An 11,046-nucleotide genomic window follows, 5' to 3' on the forward strand; every position below is an offset into this window, starting at 1 on the left:
TATTCTCAGGCTGCCACCATGAGACAGAAAGAAATTAAGACTCAATCCTCCTCATCCTCTCCAAAGAAGGAAAATAAGATTGAGAGAGATAAAACAGATTTGCTTGTACTATAGGAGGAACATTCTCTAATTGCTTCTCCCACTGTTAATGCCTCCATAGCTTCTGCCAATTAACAAAATATTTCAAAGTAAGTTTTCAGTGGGAATCCATGTTTCCATATGACTTCTGCAAACTTCATAACTTTAGAAGAGCACAACGATTTCAATCTATTCATCAATGAGAGGTAGCATTTTTGGTTTTAATTTGCTAGAGAAAATAAGCATCTAGCAAATGACAGGGGATTAGTGAGAACCAGGCAATAGAGAGTTGACCTTGGATGTTCATCCTCCCTCTGAATAGGTTACACACTGTTTTTCTTTGTCTTCTCTGAGCAGAATCTCTTGCTAACTGACCTGATTTGTGGCTGGTCTTATGATGGCTTTATTAAAAATGAGATGTCCAGCAGGAAGGAAATTCAGTCCTCTCCCCTTCACTTTCATCTTCTGATTAGCTTATATTGAAAGTGATTTTGAGAGAAAAGGCATTTATATCCATCACTGTTCAGTGAAATTCAGAAACAGCTCAATAGCCAACATATGTCTAGTTTTGGATCCTAGGAATTCTTTGTTATCTTTTAAAGTTATTATCTGTAACACTTACTCAGGGTCAAATTCTACTATATTAATATTTTGGGGAAAAACAATGTATAGCTAGAATTTGTTAAAATTATATGCTTCTGGATGGTAAGTATCGCCCATGTTATACTAAATAAGATCACTGGAAACTGAAAAACTAGAACTAGTAACATTCATTTTTCTTGCCATCATTAGATAATATGAATTACTTTTATGTAATAATATGGGGTCATGGGTTGAATTTAGGAAATTGGTATAACACAATTGACATAAATTGGTTTGAGTTATTGCATGAAAATATTTATAACATACTGGTACTGAATTTAAAACTAATTTATCATCATTTTCAGATGTATTTATATTGAAAGGTCTTCATGTTTAATATAAGCAAGCTTCAATAAATAAAGATTATGCATATAATTTCAGAATGAAATCCAAATGGCTTTCTATAGAAATATTACTTGATTTTTTTGTTTTGTTTTCCTAAAGAAAACCTGCTTTTACCACACAAGGGTAAGCAAACACTCTATTAACGTTAGAAGGCTAGGCTGCTGAGCTTGGCTTCTATTATTATATGCAACATTTGATTTGTTCTCTCAACAATTTTTTCTCTTTAATAAATGCTGAAACTGAATGCATAACTTCTTAGGATCTGATGTTCATGTGAATCATAAAGCATGTCAGAATGGCTGTTTTTCTTCTGATGAGAATCCTGGTTCCCTTTTAAACCTTAAAGTGTCTGCTCTTTCAGAATAGATTCAATTGAGAGATATGAGTCAGAGATGGAAATCATAATTTACATTAATATTCATTCAATTTGCATGATAACATTTCTATATTAGGTCATTGCACACATGAGCAATATCAATGTACTATTCTCAAAACTAGCCCCAAACTCTCATATTTTGTATTTTCAATTTGGAGAATTATCTAAAATTGGTCCCTTGTAGAGAAATGTACTACTAGAGATCTATATATTAGTAGTAGTAGTAGTCTCTTGGTAACCGAGGATGACTATTATCTTTGTGTGTTTTTGTGTACAAAGACACTTGTTCATGAAGATTTAAGTGGAAAAGTCGATGCACAGAGACAGTCCCACTCTCTCGGCATTAGAAGCCTGAGTCCAGTGGCACGAAAAGTCGTTACGCCTGGAGACTTCCTCAGCTGCATTGGATGGCCGAGTTGTCTTTTGTGCTCCAAAAGCCCTAAGCACTCCACAGTGCTTTGCTGCATCGCCCTCTCAGCCATTGAACCTTCTTATTGGTTTCTTCTGTCTGTTCAGCCGAAGCAGTCTTCACATGCTGGGTGAGCAAAGCCCTGGTTCACCAGGGGTCGACGACCCGATGGCTACCCTCACAAGGTTTAGCCGGCCTGTCGAAGCCGTTGCCCAGGATGTGGCCGCTGCCGCATGCTAGCAGCTAGTAGGAGCCACAAGTGAGAGCTGAGTGTCAGGTGGGGGTCAGAGGCTGGAGAGATGCCCTAGGATCTATATATTAATGATTCTCCAAATACCTATCAGAGACTTATTCAATTTTAATCCTTTTACAAAAAGCATTTCAGATTTCATAGCCAGTACTTACTGCTGTAAAGTTCTGCATCCATGAAAACACCAAAAAAAAAAAAAATTAGTATCTACCTGAAGTATTTTAGAATCCTAAGGCTGGAAAAATCATTAGGAGGTCACGAGATCTATTTCTCTCCAGGTGGGATAACACACTAACCATTTAGAAAGTTAACCATTAAAAAGTTAGAATCAGTAAAGATTTTACTTCCAGAAACCTACTTTTCTAACTATTTTACAAAACCCTAAGATATTCAAAATCCAACAGGAGACATAGCCATATGCAATGAAAACTTATCCTAGTCTTGATATTGACATGTGAATCCAGAATACGACCTTAAAATCATTACAGTCAGTGCAGAAAGTACACTGGTACTTACTCTCTCTCTATGGCCTTAGACAGGCCACTTCATTACTTGAGACTTCAGTTTCCTCATCTGTAAAATTAAGGGATCAGACTTAGATGATTTATAAGGTTTTTTAGTTCTAAAATCCCATGACCAACGTACTTTGGCTCTAACTAAATATCAATCACAAACCAAACTGGATAAACTTCATTTTAAGAGTATAAATTGATACAATTATTCCTAAGTCAGCTGGAAAAAAAGAATTTGGCTATTTACTCACACATGTATAGTACTTTTAGGAGTTAATGTCAAACTAGAGTATCACAATAGATGCAAATCAAAGCCTGATGAAGGATGGTATTAGACTCCCTAAATTCTGTGCTCATCTTCTCCAATCACAAATAACATATACGTATGTAAACACACATAAATCCAAACTCGTAAAACCAATATTCCTCTACAGCCCTATTTTCCCGAGTAAGTCCCAGGATTTCATGAGAAAATTCTTACTTGGTGATAGTCTAGAAGTATAGCCCCTTTTGGTAGTTTCTTTTTTCTTTCTTTTTCTTTTTTTTTTTTTTTTAAATAAAACCCTTACCTTCCATCTTGTCTGAGGCCAGATTTGAACCTAGGACCTCCCGTCTCTAGGGCTAACTCTCAATCCACTGAGCTACTCAGCTGCCCCCCCCCTTTTGGTAGTTTCTGATGAATTATTATATGAAGATGATACCAAAACATGCCTCACTTTCCCTTTATGTCTGACTATTCTAAATGCTCTGATTTCCATGTAATTAGTGTTAGTAGTGGTATTAGTAGAAATAGTACTTACTGTGTGCCAGGAACCACATATGCCAAGTGCGTTACAAATATTATTGCCTTTGATCTTCACAACAAACCTGGCAGGGAAGTGCTATTGTGATCTCAATCTTTTAGTTGAGGAAACTGAGACAGAGATTAAGTGCTTTGCCCAGGGTAACAGTTGGTAAGTGTTAGAGGTGGGATTTGAACTCAGTTCTCCCTGCCTCCTAGCCCAGTGCTCTATTCTTTGTACCACCAGCTGCCCCTCTGAAGTTTGATCTTGCCTAGTTTATTACCTTAGTTATAAACTGTCACTATATCTGGCTTTGTGATCCAGTTGTTTGTCCCATGAAGATCTTGCTCACCCCAAGGGTTTTGCAACCCTTTTGAGAGCAGGAACTTGTTTTTATACTCCGTAGAGCCCAGAAAAGGGCTAGATGTATAGTGGCTAGTAATAACTGCTTAGTGAATGAAGCACAAATACAAACATTCACAATCACAATGCAGAAATATATCAGCATAACTGACCACACTCACACCGAAGTACCAAGTAATGGGGAGGCGGGAAGGATGAAGGATGCATGGAGCTGCCTTAGTAGCTAGGGTGAATTTAGGCAGGCTTCAGAGATGAGTGACTCTAAAACAGGAGTCTCAAGTTAGGAAGAACCTAGCTTGGGGAAGTGGAAAAAGCACCAGTCAGGGGGTCAGAATACCTGGGTTCTATTTCTGCCTCTGCTACTAATTAGTGATGCACCCTTAGGCAAGTACTTAATCTTTCTGGGTCTCAGTTTCTGAAAAATGAGAGATAGGTGCATGCGCTTTAAAATCTGACTTCTTGAAAAGTGGGTGGTAAAGTAAGGAGAGCATTAGACTTGGGGTTCAGAAGAGATGCAGGTTCAATTTTACCTTAGGCATGTGACTACCAGACAATTACTTAAAGTCTCTGGCCCTCAGTTACTCCATTTATAAAATGGTGATTCTATTCCTAATAGGACCTACTTCACAAAGTTTTTATCAAATGTGATAATATATGGAAAGCACCTCTTAAACCTTGGTGTGCTATGTAAGCTGGTATTCCAGTTTTCTAAATTTCAGAGATTTAGTAGAGAAGAATATGAGGTCATCCCAGATGGTGAAAGATTTATTGTAACAAAGAAAAGAAATAAGTTTTCTAGGGGTAGAATATTTGGGATGAGGACCAATAAGAGGGGCAGATGCTGGAAGGCCAGTGTGACCCTCGTGGCCATTTAAATTCCCTGCACCTCAGTTTCCTAATTTGTAAGATGGAGGGGTTTGGACTAAATCAGAGGTGTTAAACACAAGGTCAGAAAACTGTGGCAATGCTCCCCAGTACTGACCAAACTAGATTTAAATGTAATTGGGAGATATTTAACAAAATAAATAAAAATACAATAGTAGAGAATATAAAGTAATAATGGTAATCTATGGTTTTCAACTTAATATGTGGCCTACAGGGAGCAGTTCTTAGGTACTGGTTTAGTGACCACCTTTCTATTTGAGTTTGACCCCACTAGACTAGATGACATCTAATACTCCTCCCAATTATGTCTATGATCCTATATACATAGATGCTACTCAAGAAAAATAATTCATTTGTTAGCAAAATTCCCAGTTCGGTAATTTTTTCTATATGTAAAGATATTTTATTTTACCAATTGCATGTAATAACAATTTTCCATATAAATATTCTGAAGTTATAAAATCCAAATTGTTTCCCTACCTCCCTTCCCTTCTCCTTCCAGGAGATGGTAAGCAATTCAATCTGAGTTATACATGTATTATCACACAAAACACATTTCCATATTGTTCATTTTTGTCAGTAAATGATCTTATAAAACCAAAACCTCAAAATAAAAATCCAAATAAACTAAAGTGAAAAATCATATGCCTTGATCTGCATTCTGACTCCAACAATTCTTTTTCTAGAGGTGAACAGCATTCTTTGTCATAAGTCCTTCAGAATTGTCTTGGATCATTGCTGCAGCTGTTATTTTTTTAGAAAAATCTATTAAATCCAATGACTACGTCCAAATCTAAGAAGTCAAAAATTAATAATTAAAATATTAAATTTATATGAATTCAGTAAAAATTATGATGCTTTATGTATTTACATGTAGCTTGACAAGTAAGGCAGCTTCATCTTCCCCTCTTCATTCTGGGGCTATGCCTGAGGGGTTTGTATATCTCTTCTGCATTGTTAGCAGCTCTGACCCCATTCTAATGTTTATCATCAGTGATTATTATCCCAGTTTCATTTTACCAAGTAATTTCAATGAGCTTTTACAAAGGTATATTTATTGGGAAGACTAGGAAAAAATGGAAATCAAGTCAACAAGTGTTTATTAAGGATCCACTAGGGGCCAGATACTATGCAAAGCGCTGGGGATACAAAGAAAGGGCAAAGATAGTCCCTGCTCTTAAGGAGATGAATATCTAACTTGGAGTCTAGCTGGAAAGATAACATGCAAACAGCTACTGACAAATGAGAAAAGGCCCTCTACTAAGGGGCACTGGGAAAGGTTTTTTGCAGAAGTAGGAAGTACAAAATTTTCCCTCCAATGTGGGGGGGGGGGGGCACTCTCCCTACTTCAGTCCCTGGGGAGAATGGGCTCAAACTTAAAGTAGTATTTAGAAAAAATTAGCCCTTCACTTCTAAAACTGGCAGAACCCACAGATGAATCAACATAGCTTCCTGGAGGCGCCTTCCATCTTTCCTGGTTCAAAAAAGTTTGCTCTGCCTTATCTTGGCTGGCAGGGACTCTGGTTCCCAGCTCTTCAGTCGCTTGCCATTCTAACCTTTTGGAGTTTACAAGTATCTCCAATACAGAACCCAAAGAAACAGAAACCACAGCAGTGTCTGGTGTTTACAGGCTGCCCAGCAGCAGCTCTGGTGGGAAGAAAAAGGCCTGAGGCCAATCTCCCTCTGGAGGAGGGTTTATGGCAGACACAGAGAGGCAGGAAAGAGGAAGGCCAAAAGTCATTTCACCTACTTATGGCCTCTGGAACCCACCCTGGCTGGAGCTCTAGAGCCAATCAAGGGTCTGTCTTCTCATCATGTAGATCCCATCTCTAGCTTTAGACATCTGCACATTACAGATCAGAGAGCTGAGCGCTTTCTCATCATGCCTTTCTGGAAGCAGGCTCCCCAGGCTCTTCCATATGGTCTGGCAGCAGGTGAAGCATGCTAAACATTCTCTGAAGACGGAACTCGACTGGCCAGGACCCCATTACGTATACAAAGAGTGTGTGCGTGTGTTAGGGGTGGTGTTAGGAAATTTCTGTCCCTATGGAAATAAACATCATTCTTTTTTTTTCAGATAGAATTATTTGTTTTAGAGTTTATTTATTTAATTAATTTAGAATATTTTTCCATGGTTACACAATTCGTGTTCTTCCCTTCCTCTCCTCCCACCCCCCTCCCGTAGCCAACGAGCAATTCCACTGGGTTTACATGTGTCATTGATCAAGACCTATTTCCATATTATTGATATTTGCACTAGAGTGATCATTTAGAGTTGACATCCCCAATCATATCCCCATCAACTCGTGAATAATCATATGTTTTTTTCTGTGTTTCTGCTCCCACTGTTCTTTCTCTGAATGTGGATAGTTCTCATGAATCCCTCAGAATTGTCCTGGATCATTGCATTGCCACTAATGGAAAAGTCCATTACATTTGATTGTGCCATAGTGTATCAGACTCTGTGTACAATGTTCTCCTGGTCCTGCTCCTTTCACTCTGCATGGATTCCTGGAGGTTGTTCCAGTTCACATAATAACCATCTTTCTTATGTCCATCTGTCTTCCTAATTTTTCGAGCCCCAACACTGAGCATCTGAGGATTTCTCCTTATGTTTTCTGCATCCCCAAGAAAGACGGAGAGCAGAGAGTACAAAATAATAGCAGCAGCACTTAGATAGCCAAAGGTAGTGGGTATGTACGTATTAAAGGCTTTCACAATGGCAGTTAAGAGAGAAGCTCTTCCAGTTGTGAGCCTGTGGCCTATTCTTATCCTGCCTTCACTTATGGATTCCCTTCATTCTAAAACATCATAGAGAGTTTTAAAATTTGAGATATATTCATATTTCAGAGTATGCTCATTTTTTCTTGAGCCACTGAAGTGTTACCACCATCACCCCCCTGCAAAGACTACAATGGGCTTATAAGAATTTAGAACAGTAAGAGCAACCTAGTGAAGAAATCACAATAATTTATGCTGTTGAAACTGCAGGAGTTCTAAGTAGGAGCTTTCTAACCACATACTTTTCCTTTAGAAATGTTTAATTTCACCAATAACCAAAGTGTATTATAGGAGATCAAGCACTGAGAACAAAGTACCTAAGGGAAGGTTGTGTTTAGAAGAAAAGCTTCTAAAGCTTCTTTGGAAGCCACTGAAGTGTTTATAGATTATAAGAGTACAACAAACAGAATGATATTTTTTAAATGGTTTGAGTATTTTTCATCTATAGGAATATAAAAGCAAAACAAAACCCAGAAATATTTAAAACATATGAGAGAAAGGTTTGGCTGGTTGTTAAGATGGGTTTTTTCCTCAGGAGAGATATGGCATTGGGAAATGCAGAAAGAAAGAATCCTCTGGGGTTCTCCATTTAAACTGTAGTCTATCCTTTTACTATACAAATGGGTATGAATATACAAGTATTATCATACTTGGAAAGGATTCTCAATCCCAGTGGGGTATACCATTCTCTCCTTATCCATATCCAACCCCTAAGAAAAGGAAGAACATATAAGAAGAGTAAAGGTATTTGTATCCATCAGTTAGTCAATTAACATATATTTATTAAGAGCTTATTATGTGCCAGGCATTATGCTAAGTGACGGGGAAACAAAGAATTGCAAATAAGCCCTTTTTTTTTTTAGTCCATACTTTTATAGAATCAATACTGAGTATTGATTCCAAGGTAAAAGAACAGGTAAGGGCTAGGCAATAGAAATTAAATGCCTTGCCCAGGGTCACATAAATAGGAAATATCTGAGGCCATATTTGAACCCACGACCTCCCCTTTCTAGGCCTAGTTTTCAATCTACTTTTCAATTTCAATCCACTGAGCCACTCAGATGCCCCCAGGAAAGAACTCTTGAGAAATGATTCAAAAATCTTGAGACTTGAAGGAAGTCAGGAAGAAGTAGTGAAAGGATAATATCTATTACATTTAGTATGAGTCCTCAAATGAACAATGGAAAGCATTTTAAAATGTCTGTGGCCCCTGGAACTTGAGATGGTAACCAGAGCAGGGGATTTTAGGAAGCAGTAAAGTCAAAGAAGAATTTCAGGAAAACATTATCTCTCAAGGCTCAGGACTATTTACTTAGATCTTTAATTTCTGAAGCAATTTCTGGTAATGCATCTAAAGAAAGAACTCCAGCAATTACTAAGATTTTTTAAGTCCAAAATAATTCTTTTTCATAAAATATCCAGGAAATGAAGGAAATAGTATTTTTACTTGAACTATATGGGCAACTGACTCAATCATTTCAAATTGTCATTAGGGCTATTGACTAAGCAGAGGAAGAAAGTCACACAAAATTCATAATCATGGAGCAGCTAGGTAGCATTATAAATAGAGTGCTAGACCTGGAGTTGGGAGGAGCTGGGTTCAAATCTGATCTCAGACTCTTCCTAGCTGTTTGACTCTGAGCAAGTCACTTAACCCCCATTGCCTAGCAAGTAAACAAAGAGCCCATAATGACTGAATAATATGAAAAACAAGAAAATAAGGATAAATCTCTTATTCAATTAAATACAGAATTAACTTAGAACTGGACTTGGGGTCAGGAGGTCTGAATATTAGTCCCAGCTCTGCTACTTACTTTTTGGCATTGGGTAAATAATTTCACCTCTCAATGTCTTATTCTGAGTGACCTTTAGAAACATTTGCAGGTCAACTGTTCTGTGATTTTTAACATTTTCACATTTAAGTAATAGTTTACTTGGGAAAAATAATTGGCATCTTTAGCCATATACTTCCACTGATTAACATATCTTAAAATTAGCTTATTAGGCAATATAATCATATCAAATATTTAAGTGCATAAGGGGCCTTAAAAATGGCAGTACCTTGGTTTACTAGGACTACAATCTGAACACAGATTGGAGGGGATTGTGAAGATGATATTGACTCTCCCCTTGCCTATTTTTGAATTAATCAATTAAAGCTTGAACACCCCTACTTGGTTCTAGGTGGGGGAGTTTGCAAGCCACTTAGAGAGCTCCACCCTTTCAACTCAATCAGTCAGAAACTTGTGAATACTTTGATAAGAGTTTACACCTTCATAGGACAAGAGGTGGAAGCTACAAATACTGACCCCTGGGCAGTCTAAGCAAATTTAAAGCCTGCAATTGGTGCCTGTGAAGTAGAGGAAGGACTAAAGAAAAGATAAAAGATGGTGAACTTCCTGTGCAAGAGGTCTTCGTCCTGAATCTTGGGTGTGGAGGAGCTTGGACCTGGCACTCTGGCTCTTGCTCTGTTTCTGGTAAGACTGCTACTGGATCTTCTCCTGGTGAGTGAAAAGCTGACCTTCCTTTCCTGGCTTCTAGAGAGCTTAGTTCTGGAAAGGACCCTGGCTTAATTCAATACCAAGTCCTACAGCTGGGGGGTTAATGAGCCCGTAGCCCCACGTGGGTTGAGCCAGGGCTGGAGCAACATTTTGGGTGATAAGCTAGACTTCTTATTCTGCCCTCTCTGCTTTCACTTTCTCCACCTTTGTTGTAAATAAAAGCTGCTAAAAGTCATTTTGACTTGTGCTTTATTAATTTTAAAATTGACAACCACAGTATTATCTTAAAATTCTCATATTTTGACTAAAGTCAAACCCTTAATTAAATTCCTTACAGTGGGACACATGTGAAACAACTGAACCACAGCAAGGGTTCTACCATCTTATACTGTTCTGCTCTCCTTATCCCACCACACATGCAGCAAAACATATTACACATGGTGGACACCTCACATATATTTTTTAAATTAAGATTGGCACAGCAGATAATCATATGCAGAGAGGAGTTGTTATTCCTCCCTACATGAGAGTTACAGCCAGTGTCATAAAAGAATAGGTAGGACAGCTGTTATCTCCATATTAGAGAAGTAAAATGGCTTAACCTCACGTAGGGGAAGGTCTGGTTCTTGATTCTCAACCCCAAGTGATTTCTTCAATGCCATGTTAATATCAACTAGTCCCAAAAGGAAAATTTTAAAACTTGTTCCTTTAAATATTTTCACAAATTTGCCAAACATAATAGCTTCATTTTATGGAAACTAGGAATCTTAGGAAGAGAGTCATCATCCATAAGATATAGTTCAAATTGAAGTAGTTTAGTGGTGGAAACAGGCAACCACTCATCAGACCCAATCCAATAAGCATTTATTAATACTTGCTGGGTGCTAGGCATTGGGGATACAAAGATAAACAGTTTCTTCCCTCAAAGGGTTTCTACTCTACTGGGGAGTGCTATATACATGATTGAATAGGGAAAGAACACTAAACTTAGGGGGAAGATCCATCTGCTGGGCTTCATTTTCTATATATTAAGTGCTGAGAGGCAAATGTACTTTACACAATGTTTTAGAAGCCAAATGTTCTATAAATAAATTGCCTTGGAAAATTCTCAAATACACATAA

The sequence above is a fragment of the Monodelphis domestica genome, chromosome 1 (genome assembly GCF_027887165.1).
Source record: "Monodelphis domestica isolate mMonDom1 chromosome 1, mMonDom1.pri, whole genome shotgun sequence".
In the NCBI taxonomy this organism is placed as follows: Eukaryota; Metazoa; Chordata; class Mammalia; order Didelphimorphia; family Didelphidae; genus Monodelphis; species Monodelphis domestica.